Source organism: Protopterus annectens, chromosome 2.part1 (genome assembly GCF_019279795.1).
Source record: "Protopterus annectens isolate FY-2018-M chromosome 2.part1, PAN1.0, whole genome shotgun sequence".
Taxonomy (NCBI): domain Eukaryota; kingdom Metazoa; phylum Chordata; order Ceratodontiformes; family Protopteridae; genus Protopterus; species Protopterus annectens.
This window is the reverse complement of record NC_056729.1, coordinates 1,773,203,736-1,773,227,171: the sequence shown is the minus strand read 5'-3', so window position 1 is coordinate 1,773,227,171 and position 23,436 is coordinate 1,773,203,736. Positions and strand designations below refer to the sequence as shown.

At 36.3% G+C, this 23,436-nt stretch overlaps 1 protein-coding gene across 2 annotated transcripts in view; it reads left to right on the top strand.

Moving 5' to 3' along the window:
- The window catches only part of LOC122794633 (RAP1 GTPase activating protein), a 1,835,311-nt gene that overhangs the window by 1,309,349 nt on the left and 502,526 nt on the right, over positions 1-23,436 (top strand). The window lies entirely within an intron of this gene.

Genomic DNA, 23,436 nt, shown 5'->3' with positions numbered 1-23,436 from the left:
TCATCAAGTTTCCTATTGAAGTAATGCAGTAGTATTGCATACTTACACATTGTATACCGTATATAATGCAGTAGTATTGCATACTTACACATTTTATACAGTATATAATGCAGTAGTATTGCATACTTACACATTGTATACAGTATATAATGCAGTAGTATTATATACTTACACATTGTATACAGTATATAATGCAGTAGTATTGCATACTTACACTTTGTATACAGTATATAATGCAATAGTATTGCATACTTACACATTGCATACCATATATAATGCAGTAGTATTGCATACTTACACATTGTATACAGTATATAATGCAGTAGTATCGCATGCTTACACATTGTATAAAGTATATAATGCAGTAGTATTGCATACTTACACACTGTATACAGTATATAATGCAGTAGTGTTACATACAGTAGTATTGCATACTTACAGATTGAATACAGTATATAATGCAGTAGTATTGCCTACTTACACATTGTATACAGTATATAATGCAGTAGTATTACATACTTACACATTGTATACAGTATATAATGAAGTAGTACCACATGCTTACACATTGTATAAAGTATATAATGCAGTAGTATTGCATACTTACACATGGTATACAATGTAAAATGCAGTAGTATTACATACAGTAGTGTTACATATTTACACATTGTATACAGTACATAATGCAGTAGTACTGCACACTTACACATTGTATACATTATATAATGCAGTAGTATTACATACACATTATATTCATTATATAATGCAGTAGTACTGCATACTTACACATTGTATAAAGTAAATAATCCAGTAGTATTGCATACTTACACATTGTATACAGTAAATAACCCAGTAGTATTGCATACTTACACATTGTATACAGTATATAATGCAGTAGTACTGCATACTTACACATAGTCTACAGTATATAATGAAGTAGTACTGCATTCTTACACATTGTATACAGTATATAATGCAGTAGTATTGCATACTTACACATTTTATACAGTATATAATAGGTTCATAGGTTCATACTAGGCTATCTGCCTTAGGGCATTTATAAGCCTAGCCAGAGTGTGTTTGGCTTTTGCCACCCATTTTAAATAAATTTTGCGATGCCCTTTTTCGAGGTTAGTATACTGTGCCTCTGTCCAACAGTGACACAGAAGTGATACCTGGGCTAAACCTACGATCTCCCATCCACTCAAGTTTCCTATTGAAGTAATGCAGTAGTATTGCATACTTACACATTGTATACAGTATATAATGCAGTAGTATTGCATACTTACACATTGTATACAGTATATAATGCAGTAGTATTATATACTTACACATTGTATACAGTGTATAATGCAGTAGTATTGCATACTTACACTTTGTATACAGTATATAATGCAATAGTATTGCATACTTACACATTGCATACCATATATAATGCAGTAGTATTGCATACTTACACATTGTATACAGTATATAATGCATAGTATTGCATACTTACACATTGTATACAGTATATAATGCAGTAATATTACATACTTACACATTGTATACAGTATATAATGAAGTAGCATTGCATGCTTACACATTGTATAAAGTATATAATGCAGTAGTATTGCATACTTACACATTGTATACAGTATATAATGCAGTAGTGTTACATACTGTAGTATTGCATACTTACAGATTGCATAAAGTATATAATGCAGTAGTATTGCCTACTTACACATTGAATACAGTATATAATGCAGTAGTATTACATACTTACACATTGCATACAGTATATTATGAAGTAGTATCGCATGCTTACACATTGTATAAAGTATATAATGCAGTAGTATTGCATACTTAGACATTGTATACAATGTGAAATGCAGTAGTACTACGTACAGTAGTGTTACATATTTACACATTGTATACAGTATATAATGCAGTAGTACTGCACACTTACATATTGTATACATTATATAATGCAGTAGTATTACAGACACATTGCATTCATTATATAATGCAGTAGTACTGCATACTTACACATTGTATACAGTATATAACCCAGTAGTATTGCATACTTACACATTGTATACAGTATATAATGCAGTAGTACTGCATACTTACACATTGTCTACAGTATATAATGAAGTAGTACTGCATTCTTACACATTGTATACAGTATATATTGCAGTGGTATTGAATACTTACATATTGCATATAGTATATAATGCAGTAGTATTGCATACTTACACATTGTATACAGTATGTAATGCAGTAGTATTGCATACTTACACATTTTATACCGTATATAATGCAGTAGTATTGCATACTTACACATTGTATACAGTATATAATGCAGTAGTATTGCATACTTACACTTTGTATACAGTATATAATGCAGTAGTATTGCATACCATATATAATGCAGTAGTATTGCATAATTACACATTTTATACAGTATATAATGCAGTAGTATTGCATACTTACACATTGTATACGTATATAATGCAGTAGTATTACATAATTACACATTGTATACAGTATATAATGAAGTAGTATTGCATGCCTGCACATTGTATAAAGTATGTAATGTAGTAGTATTGCATACTTACACATTGTATACAGTATATAATGCAGTAGTATTACATACAGTATTATTGCTTACTTACATATTGTATACAGTATATAATGCAGTAGTATTGCATACTTACACATTGTATGCAGTATATAGTATATAATGCAGTATTACATACTTCCACATTGTATACAGTATATAATGCAATAGTATTACATTTCCACATTGTATACAGTATATAATTTAGTAGTACTGCATTCTTACACATTGTTTACATTATATAATGCAGTAGTATTGCACACTTACACATTGTATACAGTATATAATGCAGTAGTATTGCATACTTACACATTGTATACAGTATGTAATGCAGTAGTACTGCATACTTACATATATAATGACAGTATATAATGCATTACACATTTTATACAGTATGTAATGCAGTAGTATACACATTGCATACAGTATATAATACAGTAGTATTGCATACTTACATATTGTATACAGTATATAATGCAGTAGTATTACATGCTTACACTTTGTATGCAGTATATAATGCAGTAGTATTGCATACTTACACATTGTATACCATATATAATGCAGTAGTATTGCATACTTACACATTTATATGTATGTAATGCAGTAGTATTGCATACTTACACATTGTATACAGTATATAATGCAGTAGTATTACATACTTACACATTGTATACAGTTTATAATGCAGTAGTATTTCATCTGCACATTGTATACAGTATATAATGGAGTAGTACTGCATACACATTGTATACAGTATATAATGCAGTAGTACTGCCTTCTACATGTAGGTATGTATATAATAATGCAGTTGTGCATACTACACACACATTGTATACAGTATATAATGCAGTATGTAATGCAGTAGTGCAGTATATAATGCAGTAGTATTGCATACTTACACATTGTATACAGTATATAATGCAGTAGTATTACATACTTACACATTGTATACATTTTATACTGTATGTAATGCAGTAGTATTGTATACAGTATATAATGCAGTAGTATTACATACTTACACATTGTATACAGTTTATAATGCAGTAGTATTTCATACTTGCACATTGCATACAGTATATAATGGAGTAGTACTGCATACTTTTACATTGTATACAGTATATAATGCAGTAGTACTGCCTGCTTACACATTGTATGCAGTATATAATGCAGTTGTACTGCATACTTACACATTGTATACAGTATATAATGCAGTAATATTACATACTCACACATTGTATACAGTATATAATGCAGTAGTACTGCATACCTACACATTGTATACAGTATATAATGCAGTAGTATTACATACTCACACATTGTATACAGTATATAATGCAGTAGTATTACATATTTACACATTGTATACAGTATATAATGCAGTAGTATTGCATACTTACATATTGTATACAGTATATAATGCAGTAGTATTACATACTTACACTTTGTATGCAGTATATAATGCAGTAGTATTGCATATTGCATACTTACACATTGTATAAAGTATATAATGCAGTAGTATTGCATACTTACACATGGTATACAATGTAAAATGCAGTAGTATTACATACAGTAGTGTTACATATTTACACATTGTATACAGTACATAATGCAGTAGTACTGCACACTTACACATTGTATACATTATATAATGCAGTAGTATTACATACACATTGTATTCATTATATAATGCAGTAGTACTGCATACTTACACATTGTATACAGTAAATAACCCAGTAGTATTGCATACTTACACATTGTATACAGTAAATAACCCAGTAGTATTGCATACTTACACATTGTATACAGTATATAATGCAGTAGTACTGCATACTTACACATTGTGTACAGTATATAATGAAGTAGTACTGCATTCTTACACATTGTATACCGTATATAATGCAGTAGTATTGCATACTTACACATTTTATACAGTATATAATAGGTTCATAGGTTCATAGGTTCATACTAGGCTATCTGCCCTAGGGCATTTATAAGCCTAGCCAGCGTGTGTTTGGCTTTCGCCACCCATTTTAAATGAATTTTGCTATGCCCTTTTTCGAGGTTAGTATACTGTGCCTCTGTCCAACAGTGACACAGAAGTGATACCTGGGGTAAACCTACGATCTCCCATCCACTCATCAAGTTTCCTCTTGAAGTAATGCAGTGGTATTGCATACTTACACATTGTATACCATATATAATGCAGTAGTATTGCATACTTACACATTTTATACAGTATATAATGCAGTAGTATTGCATACTTACACATTGTATACAGTATATAATGCAGTAGTATTATATACTTACACATTGTATACAGTATATAATGCAGTAGTATTGCATACTTACACTTTGTATACAGTATGTAATGCAATAGTATTGCATACTTACACGTTGCATACCATATATAATGCAGTAGTATTTCATACTTACACATTGTATACAGTATATAATGCAGTAGTATTGCATACTTACACATTGTATACAGTATATAATGCAGTAATATTACATACTTACACATTGTATACAGTATATAATGAAGTAGCATTGCATGCTTACACATTGTATAAAGTATATAATGCAGTAGTATTGCATACTTACACATTGTATACAGTATATAATGCAGTAGTGTTACATACAGTAGTATTGCATACTTACTGATTGCATACAGTATATAATGCAGTAGTATTGCCTACTTACACATTGTATACAGTATATAATGCAGTAGTATTACATACTTACACATTGTATACAGTATATAATGAAGTAGTATCGCATGCTTACACATTGTATAAAGTATATAATGCAGTAGTATGAATACTTAGACATTGTATACAATGTGAAATGCAGTAGTACTACGTACAGTAGTGTTACATATTTACACATTGTATACAGTATATAATGCAGTAGTACTGCACGCTTACACATTATATACATTACATAATGCAGTAGTATTACAGACACATTGCATTCATTATATAATGCAGTAGTACTGCATACTTACACATTGTATACAGTATATAACCCAGTAGTATTGCATACTTACACATTGTATACAGTATATAATGCAGTAGTACTGCATACTTACACATTGTCTATAGTATATAATGAAGTAGTACTGCATTCTTACACATTGTATACAGTATATATTGCAGTGGTATTGAATACTTACACATTGCATATAGTATATAATGCAGTAGTATTGCATACTTACACATTGTATACAGTATATAATGCAGTAGTATTGCATACTTACACATTTTATACCGTATATAATGCAGTAGTATTGCATACTTACACTTTGTATACAGTATATAATGCAGTAGTATTGCATACTTATACATTGCATACCATATATAATGCAGTAGTATTGCATACTTACACATTTTATACAGTATATAATGCAGTAGTATTGCATACTTACACATTGTATACGTATATAATGCAGTAGTATTACATAATTACACATTGTATACAGTATATAATGAAGTAGTATTGCATGCCTACACATTGTATAAAGTATGTAATGTAGTAGTATTGCATACTTACACATTGTATACAGTATATAATGCAGTAGTATTACATACAGTATTATTGCTTACTTACATATTGTATACAGTATATAATGCAGTAGTATTGCATACTTACACATTGTATGCAGTATATAATGCAGTAGTATTACATACTTACACATTCTATACAGTATATAATGCAGTAGTATTACATACAGTAGTATTACATACTTCCACATTGTATACAGTATATAATGCAATAGTATTACATACTTCCACATTGTATACAGTATATAATGAAGTAGTATTGCATGCCTACACATTGTATAAAGTATGTAATGTAGTAGTATTGCATACTTACACATTTTATACCGTATATAATGCAGTAGTATTGCATACTTACACATTGTATACAGTATATAATGCAGTAGTATTGCATACTTACACTTTGTATACAGTATATAATGCAGTAGTATTGCATACTTATACATTGCATACCATATATAATGCAGTAGTATTGCATACTTACACATTTTATACAGTATATAATGCAGTAGTATTGCATACTTACACATTGTATACGTATATAATGCAGTAGTATTACATAATTACACATTGTATACAGTATATAATGAAGTAGTATTGCATGCCTACACATTGTATAAAGTATGTAATGTAGTAGTATTGCATACTTACACATTGTATACAGTATATAATGCAGTAGTATTACATACAGTATTATTCCTTACTTACATATTGTATACAGTATATAATGAAGTAGTTTTGCATGCTTACACATTGTATAAAGTATATAATGCAGTAGTATTGCATACTTACACATTCTATACAGTATATAATGCAGTAGTATTACATACAGTAGTATTACATACTTCCACATTGTATACAGTATATAATGCAATAGTATTACATACTTCCACATTGTATACAGTATATAATTTAGTAGTACTGCATTCTTACACATTGTTTACATTATATAATGCAGTAGTATTGCATACTTACACATTGTATACAGTATATAATGCAGTAGTATTGCATACTTACACATTGTATACAGTATATAATGCAGTAGTACTGCATACTTACACATTGTCTACAGTATATAATGAAGTAGTACTGCATTCTTACACAATGTATACAGTATATAATGCAGCCGTATTACATACTTACACATTGTATTCAGTATATAATGCAGTAGTATTGCATACTTACACATTATATACCATATATAATGCAGTAGTACTGCATACTTACACAATGTATACAGTATATAATGCAGCCGTATTACATACTTACACATTTTATACAGTATGTAATGCAGTAGTATTGCATACCTACACATTGCATACAGTATATAATACAGTAGTATTGCATACTTACATATTGTATACAGTATATAATGCAGTAGTATTACATACTTACACTTTGTATGCAGTATATAATGCAGTAGTATTGCATACTTACACATTGTATACCGTATATAATGCAGTAGTATTGCATACTTACACATTTTATACTGTATGTAATGCAGTAGTATTGCATACTTACACATTGTATACAGTATATAATGCAGTAGTATTACATACTTACACATTGTATACAGTTTATAATGCAGTAGTATTTCATACTTGCACATTGTATACAGTATATAATGGAGTAGTACTGCATACTTTTACATTGTATACAGTATATAATGCAGTAGTACTGCCTTCTTACACATTGTATGCAGTATATAATGCAGTTGTACTGCATACTTACACATTGTATACAGTATATAATGCGGTAATATTGCATACTTACACATTTTATACTGTATGTAATGCAGTAGTATTGCATACTTACACATTGCATACAGTTTATAATGCAGTAGTATTTCATACTTGCACATTGTATACAGTATATAATGGAGTAGTACTGCATACTTTTACATTGTATACAGTATATAATGCAGTAGTACTGCCTTCTTACACATTGTATGCAGTATATAATGCAGTTGTACTGCATACTTACACATTGTATACAGTATATAATGCAGTAGTATTACATACTCACACATTGTATACAGTATATAATGTAGTAGTATTACATATTTACACATTGTGTACAGTATGTAATGCAGTTGTATTGCATACTTACATATTGTATACAGTATTTAATGCAGTAGTATTACATATTACACTTTGTATGCAGTATATAATGCAGTAGTATTGCATACTTACACATTGTATACCGTTTATAATGCAGTAGTATTGCATACTTACACATTGTATACAGTATATAATGCAGTAGTATTACATACTTACACATTGTATACAGATTATAATGCAGTAGTTTTTCATACTTGCACATTGTATACAGTATATAATGGAGTAGTACTGCATACTTTTACATTGTATACAGTATATAATGCAGTAGTACTGCCTGCTTACACATTGTATGCAGTATATAATGCAGTTGTACTGCATACTTACACATTGTATACAGTATATAATGCAGTATTATTACATACTCACACATTGTATACAGTATATAATGCAGTAGTATTACATACTTACACATTGTATACCGTATATAATGCAGTAGTATTGCATACTTACACATTTTATACTGTATGTAATGCAGTAGTATTGCATACTTACACATTGTATACAGTATATAATGCAGTAGTATTACATACTTACACATTGTATACAGATTATAATGCAGTAGTATTTCATACTTGCACATTGTATACAGTATATAATGGAGTAGTACTGAATACATTTACATTGTATACAGTATATAATGCAGTAGTACTGCCTGCTTACACATTGTATGCAGTATATAATGCAGTTGTACTGCATACTTACACATTGTATACAGTATATAATGCAGTAGTATTACATACTCACACATTGTATACAGTATATAATGCAGTAGTATTACATACTTACACATTGTATACCGTATATAATGCAGTTGTACTGCATTCTTACACATTGTATACAGTATATAATGCAGTAGTATTACATACTCACACATTGTATACAGTATATAATGCAGTAGTATTACATACTTACACATTGTATACAGTTTATAATGCAGTAGTATTTCATACTTGCACATTGTATACAGTATATAATGGAGTAGTACTGCATACTTTTACATTGTATACAGTATATAATGCAGTAGTACTGCCTGCTTACACATGGTATACAGTATATAATGCAGTAGTATTACATACTCACACATTGTATACAGTATATAATGCAGTAGTATTACATACTCACACATTGTATACAGTATATAATGCAGTAGTATTACATACTTACACATTGTATACCGTATATAATGCAGTTGTACTGCATTCTTACACATTGTATACAGTATATAATGCAGTAGTATTACATACTCACACATTGTATACAGTATATAATGTAGTAGTATTACATACTTACACATTGTATACAGTTTATAATGCAGTAGTATTTCATACTTGCACATTGTATACAGTATATAATGGAGTAGTACTGAATACTTTTACATTGTATACAGTATATAATGCAGTAGTACTGCCTGCTTACACATGGTATACAGTATATAATGCAGTAGTATTACATACTCACACATTGTATACAGTATATAATGCAGTAGTACTGCATACTTACACATTGTATACAGTATATAATGCAGTAGTATTGCATACTTACACATTGTATACAGTATATAATGCAGTAGTATTGCATACTTAAAGCATAATTATACAAAAAAATGTTAGAATACATAGAATCATTTGAAGAACTAGAGTAGAGTTATTTTTACTTAGGTGCATGTGAAAGTGAAAAAGTGTATGAGAGTAAATGAGATGCATGTAGAGGGATAGTTGAGCGTAGTACAATGAAAAAGTGAGACTGAGTTAGAATGGTTAAAGTGGGGATAGCAGAGGCTAAAGTGACAGCAGAAGGAGTAGATTTGAAAAGGAAAATGTGGGGTGGGCTAGTTATTCAGTGGGAGAGAGTAAGTATTCTGAGAAAGGTTAGGTTAAGAGGTGGACTATAGGGGTGCAGGTGCGTATCCATTGTGAGGAGAGATGCAGTTTAAGGGATTTTTTAAATTGGTATGATTGCTGATTGCTCTGAGAGAGCCAGGGAGGTGGTTCCATACTTTGGAGACAGCATAAGAGTATAGCATTGTTTCCGGCTGAGAGCTTATATCAATATACAGCAGCATTTTATTTTCTATTTTTATTTTAATTATTTTTTTTTATTTTTAGATCTTAAGACTTGTTTTAGTTGGTTTGCACTCAGAATGTGGGAGAGAGCTGGGCAGGCTGCTGGATTGTAGATAAGTTTATGGGCAATAATTATTTGTGCATAAGTGAGTTGATGAGGGACCTCCATCCAATTTAGTTGGTGTAGTGAGGAGGAGTGGTGGGTGGAGTATTTTGCATTTGTTGCAAATATGGCAATTTTGTTATAGCATGAGTTGAGCTTTAGTTTTAGGGAGGACTGGATGTTGGTGAGGATGGGGGCTCCGTATAAAAGAGTTGGAAGTTGGAAAGATAGGCAAGGGACTTTTTTGCTGAGTTACGGAGGAAGTATTTGTGCCTGTAAAGGGCTCCCAGTTTTTGATGTTTTTTTATGTTACTGTGGATACGGAGGTCAAAGGTTAAAGAATTATCAATGATGACACCCAGTGATTTGGTACTAGGAACGACCTCTATGATAGGACTGCTTTGTGACTGGATAATGAGTGTAGATTTGTCAATTTGAGTGGAGTTTTTGGGGGCAAATATTAGTTTAGTTTTAATGGGATTAAGTGCGAGATGGTTTTGTGACATCCAGGATTCAGCTGTGGTGAATGCTTTTTGGGTAAGTTGTTGTAGTACAGAGGCAGATTTAGAGGAGCAAACTATTGTTGCATCATCTGTGTATTGGATGATGGTACTGAGGGGTGAGTGACTTATGGAAGTTGTTAATGAATATACTGAAAAGAAGGGGACCCAGTATAGAACCTTGGGGTACCCCAATATTGGTATTGATAAAGGAGGAGGAGGAGGAGGAGTGCTGCCAGATACATGATTGTTGCCTATTACTGAGATAGTTGTGGAACCATTGAAGGGTGGGTGGAGAGATGCCAAGGTTGGAGAGTTTAGTGAGTGGGGGTATGGGAGATTGTATCGAATGCTTCTGACAGATCAGGAAACAGTGCAGAGACGATAGACCCTTTATCCCGAGCTCTGTTTACTGTGTCTAGGAAAGAAATGAGGGCTGCATAGGTGCTGTGTCCTGGCCTAAAACCATGTTGAGTGGAGGAAAGGAGATGATTAGTTAGATGGTTGAGGAGCTGAATGTGAATGCACTTTTCAAGTATTTTAGATATGGGGGAAAGAATGGTGATAGGTTGGAAGTTTGAAATGTCAGAGTTGTGTCCTATTTTATGTAGTGGGAGGATATAAGCCTTTTTCCAGATATCTGGTATGAGGGATTTGTGAATGGACCTATTGATAAGAATACTGATGGGGTATGCTATGGAGGAGGCTGATAGTTGTAAGTATTCTGCGGGTAGGTTATCTGGTGCATTGGTGCATGGTTTAAGTTTCTGAAGAAGCTTTAGAATAGTAGAGGCAGGTATGGGAGAGAGTGTGAAGGAGACTATTGTGTTAGGTGGAGTTTGTGAAAGTGTAGGGTTGAATGGATGATTGATGATCATCGTCGTCATCACCATCATCCTCATCATCATCTTTGTCATCCTCATCATCCTCATCATCACCCTCATCCTCATCATCACCATCATCACATCATCATCCTCATCATCCTCATCATCACCATCATCCTCATCATCACCATCATCATCCTCATCATCACCATCATCCTCATCATCACCATCATCATCGTCATCATTGTCATCATCACCATCACCCTCATCATCATCACCATCATCCTCATAATCATCTTCGTCATCCTCGTCACCCTCATTATCACCATCATCATCATCATCCTCATCATCACCATCATCACCACCATCATCCTCATCATCACCATCATTGTCATCATTGTCATCACCATCCTCCTCATCATCACCATCCACTTCATCATCATCACCCTCATCATCATCACCATCAGCCTCATCATCCTCATCACCATCATCATCGTCATCATCATCCTCATCATCTTCAATACCATTTTCTCCCATTTTCTACATGGCATCATGGTGTTGTGTCAGCTGTTGCCATATCACTCTATTCATTGCCACTCACCTGCTTTCTTTGACACTCGTACTTCACTGTTGCAGGTCTTTACTCAAATAATCCATCCACTTCTTTGTTGGATGCCCTTGTTTCCTCTCGCTTTCTTCCTGTCCTTCCCAAATCATCTTCAGTTTGTTTTCTGCTTTTCTGCACATGCACCCAAACCACTGTAATCTGTTCTCTTTAACCTTATCTGCAATTGGACCTACTTTGGCTTCTGTTCTTATGTCCTCATTTATTCATTTGTCCCACAGTGTACACCCTACCATCCATCTCAGGCACTTCATATCCACCACCTCTAGTATCCTCAACTGCACTGCATTTACTGCTCAGGTTTCCATACCATACAGTAGTACTGGTTGCACCACTGTTTTATCACCTTACTTTTCAGCATCTATGGCACTCTTCTGTCATGTACTACACCTGTCAGTCTGTGTCAGTTGGCTGCAGTCCCTCTGATTCTAGCTTTGACCTCCTCATTAAGGCTTTCCTTCTACATCAATCACCCCTCCTAGATACCTGAAGCCAATAACTTGTTCACCGTTTTCTTTTCTATCTCAGATCTCAGCTTCTTCTGAACTCCACCATTTGCTGACATTACAACTGTCTTATATTTACTTGGATTCATCCCATGTGCCTTCAGTTTTGCAATCCATTCACTTATCCTTTGCTGAAGTTCTTGCTTAGAGTCTACCTGTGATGCCAGATCATCTGCATACAGCAGCTTTGTTGATCTGTCCCCTTTGGCCTGTTTGCCAATATAGTCCATCACCAGTATGAACAGCAGTGGGCTCAGAGCTGAACCCTGGTACTCACTCATTCCCACTGGGAACCCCTCTGTGAGACCAAACACTTCATACTTGAGTCATTAGGTCCTTGTACGTAGCCTGCACTAATTCTATCAATGTTTCTGGTACTTTGAACCACCACAGGACCGCCCAAATCAGCTTTCTCAGGTCCTTGTCATATGCTTTCTCCATGTCTAGGAATGCCCAGTTGGACTCTTTCCTCATCTGTAGCTTCTTCTCAACTATCTATCTTACTGTAAACATCAGGTCAGTTGTCCTTATCCTGATCTGAATCTTAACTGCTTATATACTGTAGATCTTACTTTCTACTACTCTGTGGTTTCGTTTATCAGTCACCATCTTCAGAACTTTCATCCAATATGATAGGAGTTTGATACGTCTGTACTGCCCACAGTTATGGATGTCCCCTTTACTCTTGAACACTGGCACTAGTATGCTTATTCTCCAGTTATCTATGATATGCCTTTCTCTCCACAATGCTATGAGTAACCTCAGGAGCCATTTCTCCCCTATCTCAGCTGACATCTTGATCATATCTGCTGTGACCTCATCTGAGCCTGCTGCTTTCCCTGACTTTATCTTCCTTGGTGCTGTTCTTACTTCTTCTAGGGGGGGGGCTCCTCTTCTTCTCCTCTCATTGTAGGCTGTGTCTGGGGCATTAAAGCTCCTCCCCTTCTCTTATCATAGGCTGTTTCTGGGGCAGTACAGCTTCTGTGGGGATTTCTTCATTCACAAGCTGCTGGAAGTACTCCTGTCTGCCCCTGATGTCCTGTGTGCTGGTGAGCAGGTTGTTGGAGTTAGACAATTGGATGGCTATTCACAAATTCACCCCCCTGGCATGATTGAAAAAGCGAGGTAAGGTCTGAGGTTGGGTTATTTTTCAAAGTATAAATGGCCACATGGCCCAACTCCCTTGTTTTTTCCTCTGATTCTATGACAGCCAGCTGTTCATTCATGTTCATGTGTATAAACACACACACACACACACACATACACACACACACACACACACACACACACACACACACACACACACACACACACACTCAAACACTCCTACACTATTGCTCCCTTACCTAACCGCTCTTACTGTGGCTAGCCAGGCAGACATGTACGTTGTTTACACAAACACACATACACATTCACACAGTCACCCATAAGTTACTCATACCCCTGAAGATATGCACACACACTTCCACAAACATACACATGTTCACACAACCCATCACTACCTGTTAACAGCCACTTACCTAATATCACCTTTTCTGCAATCTCCCCCATTAACTATAGTGGAGGAGTTGAAAGCCAAGAAATGCAGGACAGAGCACCTCAAACACCAACGAACTCTTCAGCTTAAAATTGATAAAGGATAGACAAACCACAGTACCACACTGTAAAATTAAGCGCTTTTCGTCTGTTTCTATGACCAGACTTCTTCAGACAAAAACAGCAGGCACAAAAGTAGTTTTTATTAAACAATTAATTAGTTAATTAATTACCATCGCCCAGACATGGCTTCTACTACCGCTGTGACCGAAACAAAAAAAAATTACAGACCTGCGGGTCGTTGAACTCAAAACAGAATTAAAAAACAGAAATTTAGATGTTACGGGAGTAAAGAATGTCCTTGTGGCAAGATTAAAGCAGGCAATAGAAGATGAAGGAGGAGATCCTGATAACTTTGAAATTAAAGTTACTTCATCTTCTGAAACTCCAGTGAAGAAGACTCGCAAAGGCAAGAAAGAAGATGGGGATGCATCCATGGAAGAAGATGGAAATGATGAAGATGATGAAGGTGAGGCTGAGCCAGTGAAAAAGGGTAGTGCAGAATCTGATGAAAAGGAAAAATCTGGAGAGGAGGTAATGACAACCACTTGCTATATTCAGATGGCTTCTTTTCTGGGCGTGTTTTCTGAACTTTAGTTTAATAAAATTTGCTGACCAAGTTTAATGGTTATTTGCAGTGATACATATATATATATTTTCTCTTTTACTTTCTTTTTATAACCTTCCTATAAAATAATGTGAAATAAGTTTCCATTTTTTATTTTTTTTGTGTGTGAATGATGAATCCTATGATGTTATGTGAATGTTGAATCCTATGATGTTATCCTGTATATTTGTCTATTCCCACCTCCTTTTTATTTCAGCTCATTTTTGCATACTATGTAACTGTGTTTATCTCTATGTGGAGCTTTTCTCCCTGGGCCTCTACTGAAAATGGAAATATATCCAGTTAGACTAGCCCAGTTAACAAATGTAAAATAAATAAAAATAAATAATTAATCCACCAAATACAGTCCCTGACTTCTACACTTCATTCATTTAAAACAACTAGTTCAACATTAAAATTAGATGAATACGCTCACTAGGAATATAATCAACAGTTGGAGTACCAGAAATTCAATGAATCATTGATTCATGAAGCAGAGATCGCCGCTGAGTAGACAATATGTGACAGAGTATAAGTGGAGTTTTTTTAGACGGTCAGCATAGGGCATCTGCTTTACACCTGTGATTCTTTTAGTGAGGTATTTCTACAGACTTTCCAGTTGTTGCAGATGTCTTGAGAGGTACATACCAAACGGGGCGTTGTATTCTATAATGGGTCAAATGAGGGATGAGTGCAGTGGACAATGACCTCCTTTTTTCTCGATGAAAAGCCCTTAGTGTGCCACATAGAAGGATTTCCTGACTGTTGTGGCACTGTGGTTATCAAAGGTGAGACCACTGTCCACCTGTGTCCTTATCACACTTTCGGTGTTTAGTGTACTGCCACCTATGTGGTAATTCACAGGTACATGTTTTTTCCAAAAGGGGATAACTATACATTTCTTGGCATTGAGCTTGAGCCCATGGCTCTGGCACCAAGCATCTGTTTCTGTAAGGCCCTTTTGTAGAATATCCACATCATTTGGGGATTCAATAATGGATCCCAGTTTGCAGTCATCTGCGAACTTTGCTAGCCAGAGTTCCTTAGTGTTGGTCTGTACTTCAGAGAAGTAGATGCCAAACAAGAGCTGTCCCAGGACTGAACCCTGAAGTACTCCACTTGTCACTTGTCTGGAGCTGGATTTGGAGTTGGCTACTTTTACAGTGTGGATTCTGTCAGTAAGTTGGCAACCCATTGAGTGACGTAGGGATTAATGCACAGCTTAGTAAGTTTATCTATAATTCCAGAGTGGGGGATGGTGTAGAAGTCATATTTTAGACTATTCAGGAGGTATCCTGGAACTTTATTGGTGCCCTTTGAAGCTGGGTTCTTAGCTTTAGCAAGTGCAGCCAGGACCTTCTCAATAGTAATATTTGGAGGGGTTATGTTTGACGGTATTTCTTAGGAGATGGTTGAGAGTGGGGGGGGGGCATAAAGCTGAAACTGAATTTTTCTACTAACTGGTTTGCTATATCACCAGGTTCGGTGAATGCTTTGTGCTGCCATTAAGGTTTTTGACACAGCTGAAGAAGTCCTTATGATTGACTTTCACCTTGGAGGCTATCTTAACCTTAGAGTTGGCTTTCTTTAAGCTAATTAGCCCTCTTAGTTGCCTATTTAGTTTGATGAGAGTTTTTATTTTTTATGGGAATTACCCTTCCTGATTTTTGCCATATTTTTTTTCCTTTTGTTGCATATCCTGTTAAATTTGGGATGCCACTAAGGAGGTTTGTTTTTGGGTCGAGTTCTGAGCTTACTTCTAATAGGTATAGCAGCCTCTATGCAGCCAGTAACATGGTTCTACACGGTTTCTGAGAGCAATTCAGCATAGGCTGCTTTGTTCAGGGTTTAGGGTTTTGAGGGGCATTGAATTTTGACAAACCATCACTTAATTAAAAGGTAGTTTCCTTGTAATACTTTGTAACTCTTATTGGTTTCACTGGGGGTTATGGAGTTGATTTTGAAGGAGACAGCTTTATGGTCGATGGTCAGATCTTACCAGGGAAAATAAGACATTAGGGGAGGCAGCATTCTCCTTTATTTGTGAGTACAAGGTCCAGTCTGCTGTAGCCTGTAGTGAGCGTATTCACTACTGGGTCAAGTGCTTTTGTATTTATGAAGTCCAGGAATCTGTGTACCTGTAGATGTGAGGCTGAGTGGACACCAACAATTTGGCAGCTGAAGTTACTGAAGATGCATAGGAGATGGCACACAAAATGTCCCAGCCATTTAGACATGCGGGCCTGGCAATGGACATTTCAGAGGTGACACTAGTACAACATGCTACTACATCAAGGAAACATAAGATTCAGGATTACAATGATTGGTACAAACGTGGACAGGTCAGCAAAGATTTGAATTATATAGTTCAGAACTAGGCTAACTACCTTTGTGGCTCATTTTAAACCCATGTGAGAATCAGTCCCTGCACCTTGTGTTTGTAAGGAAAACACTTTAACCATTACCCTAACGTCCCACTACTTGGTATCTGAGGATAGGACATGGAAAACAGTTTTCTCTCTCTGGGTGTGATAGCTTTACTTAAATATCGACTGCAAAGGTGATCTAAGGACATTTGTTCCAATAAACTGACATGGAAGGGAGGTAGAAAGCAGACTGATGTGAGTATGAAGTCAAGGCAGCAGGACGGTTTGTGTAAACAAACCAAGAGTGCAACATACAGGAAGGCACATGAGTCACCAGGGAGGACAGGAGGTATAAAATTAATGGGGTAGGTACAGATGTAAAAAATTAAACAGATACAAGGTACAGGTTGGAAGTTAAAAATGGTGAGTAAAATGGAAAAGGGGTGACAAACAAGACAGGTAAAACTAGAAGGAAGGGCCACAGGTTCAATTTCTATGCACAGGCATGGTGCGCATAGGCACCTTTAGCCATGGGACGGGGATGGATGACCATGGTAGGACTTCCCAGATATGATATACAATGCACTATGCATTAAGGCAGTGATTCAGAGATTACTGGGATTGTTACCTAATTATCATAACTGCTGCAGTGTGATGAGTGCTGGACTATGAGTTTCATGGGCCTCGAGCTGTTAATTATAAGGTTGTCTATTCTTTTTGTGTGACAGCACGGGATTTCAGAATTAACTAAAAAAAGTACCAAGATGTAATAGAAGCTGGAAATGTTGGATCTCACTTATACATATATCACTTGTTTTGGGCCTATTTCTGACATGGACCTTGAGCGAAAAGTCCATGAACTACCTCTTCAAGCTGTGACTATGAGGGCTGTTTCAACATTGGCTGATAACATTGAGAATAGCAAGTGGGGGACAGGATTTCACTGAAAAAGACTTGTGATACAGATGTAGCGAAAGAAAGCAAGCCATGTAATCTACCTCTGCACTGCACTCAGCACCTGGGTCTATATTATATTTTCGAAGCTTCAAAATTTCGAATCTCATATGTTCGATAACATATGAGTGAAAGATGAATCTTTGAATATATAATTAAAAACGTAAAAAAACACTTACCTTAATGCTCTGAGCAGGGGGGCAAGACCCCCTGCAACCCACACCCCCCTATTTAAATATACCAACTCCGAGACTGCACTTCAGTGCAGAAAAGGAAATTTTCCCATTCTGCGCATATGGAGCCATTGCCTTTCACCTTCAAACTTTTCAAAGTTTGATCATATGATGTCGACCACATGGCATTCAAACTTTGAAACGTTCGATAATTTAATAGGGACTCTCACCACCCATGGTACATCACAGCAGGAATAGATAGGAAACAGTACATTGTGTGTGGTCATATAGCACAAAGGCATGACAGGTGAATGTCCATCTGGGATGGTGCCATCATGACAGGGAAGATACCATAAATGCATGGCCAGTAACTGCTGGGGGGGGGTGGCACTGACCATAACAGAAAGCACAGCACAAGGGCAATACAGGTGAATGTATAGCTGTTGAGAGCTTGTCTAGGCTGTGTGCACAGACTGCAAGACATTCTACAAGGGAAGCAGTAGCCCTGTATATAGGTCAAGACAAGGCCATGTATACAGAAGGAAAGGAGAGGCAGAGGATGTATTGTACTGCAAAAACACTGTCAGTGGTACCCTGCCTATCGCTGCTGTCAGTATGTGGAAGGATACCAGTGGTCACAACATGACACAGACAGCTATGTGGTCATCAAAAGGAGGGAGAGGGGAAGTGCTGAATTGGGGTCAGCCAAGGACAGTCATAAATGCATGCACACACACACACACACACACACACACACACACACACACACACACACACACAAAACACGCTGGGAGTGGTGCAGGACTTCAGTGCTGTTCGCAGGCAAAATAGGATAGTAATACAGGTGCATGACAGGGTCACTAATCTAATACTGCAAACCAAATCTGAGGCACATTACATAACCAAGGGTAGGTTCTTCCTGTGGGAAGAAGGACCACTAACACAGGAGTGGTTCCATAGATGAAACAGTGCTGTACTGTGTACATACAATTTCACTAATCTTTTGATTTTGTTGATATTGACTTTGTTTTTTATATAACTCTGTACATATTGTATAACTAATTGTACTTCTATGTTAGGAATAAGCACATGTGATGCTGTGCATGTGTTATGTTTACTCTTAGATGTCTTTTTTAGTGGAGCTTTTCTGCCTGGTCCTCCACTGAAAAGAAGGTGGCTGTGTCCCAGTCAGACATTCCTGGTAAGATAAGTAAATAAATAACTAAATATGGCTTCCTGGTAACCCTGTCTTGGAGCAGTTGAATAAATCCCCATGTCTGTTGGTGTCTTGGATGCAGGAACTGGTCTGGCGATGGCTGCTTGAGAATCTGTAGGCAATGCACCAGGTTAGGAATATTAGGTATATTTGAAGTGTTATAATGACCTGCATGTTAGAAGGAATTATTCAGCAGATCCCCTTTACTTATCTCTTCTCTTTGTGAAACTGTAATATCCTGCACAGCAAGGTGTGTATGTACCCATATGCCATTCATACAATTAGCATGCACCAATACATGTGACACTGGTTGGCATATGTTCCAGAACTGATGCAGGTATGTCATCTTTATGCTTTCATGCATGATCCAGAAAAATAATATGAGATGTGCCTGATATCATGCAGCATGGTCAGCTAACACAGTGGCACAATCAACAATGATAACATCATAGGGCACACACACACACCTGTGCATATAAGGTGATTATAGATGGGCTATTCAAACTTCCGGCATCAGCTGTGTTTAGTGTTGGCAGGCAATGTGAGCCCCACCCAGGCTACACAAGAGCCACCACCATGGATGGCATCTGTCAACCACACTGCTTATGATGTGTGTTCACCCCCTGTAGAGGAGATTGATGGTTATCTGGGTCTTTCCCTGACTTGGGTACCACAATTGGCATCAATCAGCATATGTGCAGGTTAGGGATACAGGCCCAGAAGGGCAGGACTCAAACCGTGGTAGAGATGGTGAGTATGCTTAGTGGTCATCATCATGGTGCAGGTCAGGGATACAGGCCCAGTAGGGCATTGCACACACTGTGATAGAGATGGTGAGTATGCTTAGTGGTCATCATCAGGGTGCAGGTCAGGGATACAGGCCCAGAAGTGCATTGCACACACCGTGATAGAGATGGTGAGTATGCTTAGTGGTCATTATCAGGATGTACAAAAGCAGCATGGAAATGCAGGACAGCCTGCAGCACATGCAGAGTGACGTGGCCTATAGGGAGCTGGAGCTAACATACATCCCAAGGTCATCAGAAGCCAGTATGGCATGCACTGGTGTGTGCATCCATAAGACATGTGGAAAATGTCTTTAAGACTCATCCTCTTATTTCAAGTTCCATTCTCTACTAAAATCACATTTAGTTAAAGAAGCAGACTGTATATGTTACCCTACAGATCACTTCATTTAAGTCTACTTTGATTCTTCTACACTCTAATTCAAACATTTAGATCACTGGCTCCTTTTCACATCTCAAAGTGACTATATTCTGATTTCTCAAATGTTTTGAAACTTTTGTACATGTATAAATTAATAAATTTTATTTATTGTGTGTCGAAAGCATTACTATACTGCTGTACTGTTTTATTGTCACTTATGTGCCATTGTACTTATTGTCTATTCTGTATATTTGGTCAGTTTTTAATCCTGGATGAGACTGAAATTTGTCAGCATTCATTAGTGTTTTACCCCAGTCGACAAATTTAAATAAATCAAATAAATAAATTGTGCAAGAGTTGGATGACAGGTGGCTGGTCACAGGCCAGGCTTAAACAGATAGCTTATATTGCGATGAAGACCATATCACTGTTACCTCTGGCCACAGCTGCCAACACGTGATCATGACCACAATCTTATGGTAATGACTAATGACAGTCATATAACTTCATCCCTTGGAGGTCTTAGCTACTACAGTTCCTTTGGTTCTGTAAGATTACTGTCCCCTGCTAGCCATCGGCATGTCATGTATAGTCATGGCCATGAATGGGTTCAAGGACACCATCCATCTATTGGTTCCCAGTATGAGGATCCTCATCAGGGTTCTTGTACATGCACCCATAGTGTTACAGCATCCCTCATGCAGAATTCATCAGGCACAGAAACTACAAGTCCACATGATATACCTGTGCAATGTAAATGACACTCAAGCAACACCTTGCCATTTGTGGATGTTCTCCCTGCTTCTCCTTAACCTGGGGATGGGAGGTTGGTGTAATGGTTAAGATGCTTACCTTAGAAGCACAAGGTGCAGAGTTTAAATCTCACATGGGGTAATTGGTTAGGCTTAAAATGGCCCATGAGGGCAGTTGGCCTAGTACTAAGCTATGAAGCTCTATGATACCCTTCTGAATGGCTAACACATCACCTGTCATAACACATTCTATATGATAGTGTTACCTTCACTCACTGTCACTGTGTCCCACTCTATCTCTGTGTCCCACTCCACTTGTTGCTGTCTCCCACTCCACCTAGGTAAATAATGATAGTTGTACCATGCCCATCCATCTTATCTGTGTGCGTTAGGTAATGTCTAATGCACACTATGGGAAGTCAGTGAAATGCAATGCTTGATCCTGATGTGATACTGCATACCTCCATATTATTCTACATTATCAGTATCGTGTCCCACAACTATGGATCACATCACCTGCTCGTTAGTGCTACAATGTATTGCACCCACATCTACTTTACTTATGGTGCTACAGTGTGTTCTTCTAACGACTCCACACATGACTACTCATCACCTCCCACAACAGGCCTGTTAGGTATTCCTGCAAGTTTCACAAGTTATAGCTTCTTCCATACTACCACATTGTAGAACAGGCAACATAACACAAATAACTAACTGACGGCAGGTCTAGTGTGTAATGCAATATGCCACTATAGGGAGCTAGACAATAAATTTGTCCTTTCAACAATGCACAGTATTACATATGATCTCAGCCATGGGACTGGGGATTATGATGGGGCTGTCATCTATTTGTCCAAGCATATCCATCATCACTGGCAACACACAACAGTGGACACGCTATTTTAATTTCTCCAAGTCTTTTGGATTTCTAATACCGTGATGTGAATGGAACCCATTCCTAATTCAAAGTAGGATTAAAGTTCATGAAAATAGTATAGTTTCAATCTTTGATGTCAGCCAGAAGTGCTCTTCGCTGCACCTGCTATGTGCCCAGTAATGACTCATCCTGCAATTCGTACAGTGTTATATGAATTGGTAGCATATCTAAATACGATTGTAGATTATTTTTTATAAGACCTGTTGCTCCTACTACTATTGGAACTGTCTGAGTATCTTTCTTCCACATTGGTCTCATTTTTGCTCGCAAATCCTAATATTTTATGACTTTGCATCTCTCTGATTGCAAGACATTGTAGTCACTGGGTGTGGCGATTTCAATGATCAATCCTGCTTTTCTCTTATTTTCATGGACCGCTATGTCTGGTTTGCTCACATCTATCTTTTGAGCTGATGGTAATGGGTGATTCCATGTAATACAGACGTACTCATTTTCTATAATAATATGCAACAAAAACAAAAAACAAGGCAGTAGAAGCAACAATACAACCACATACAAAGATCCAACACAGTTTATTTCTTTCTCTGGCGCCTCGGCTTACGCCTTCTAGGAGAATGAATATTCCAAATGATTACAACTTATTTATACCATTCAAAAACCTTAATTACAGAAACTAATAAAACAATTACACAATCAAACAATCAATTAATTTGCAATAAATGTCATTCATAAAAACACTCTCCAATTGCATTCTACGTTAATACCCATAGGTGTCAGTGTATTATACTTCAATATAAAAACTGTCTC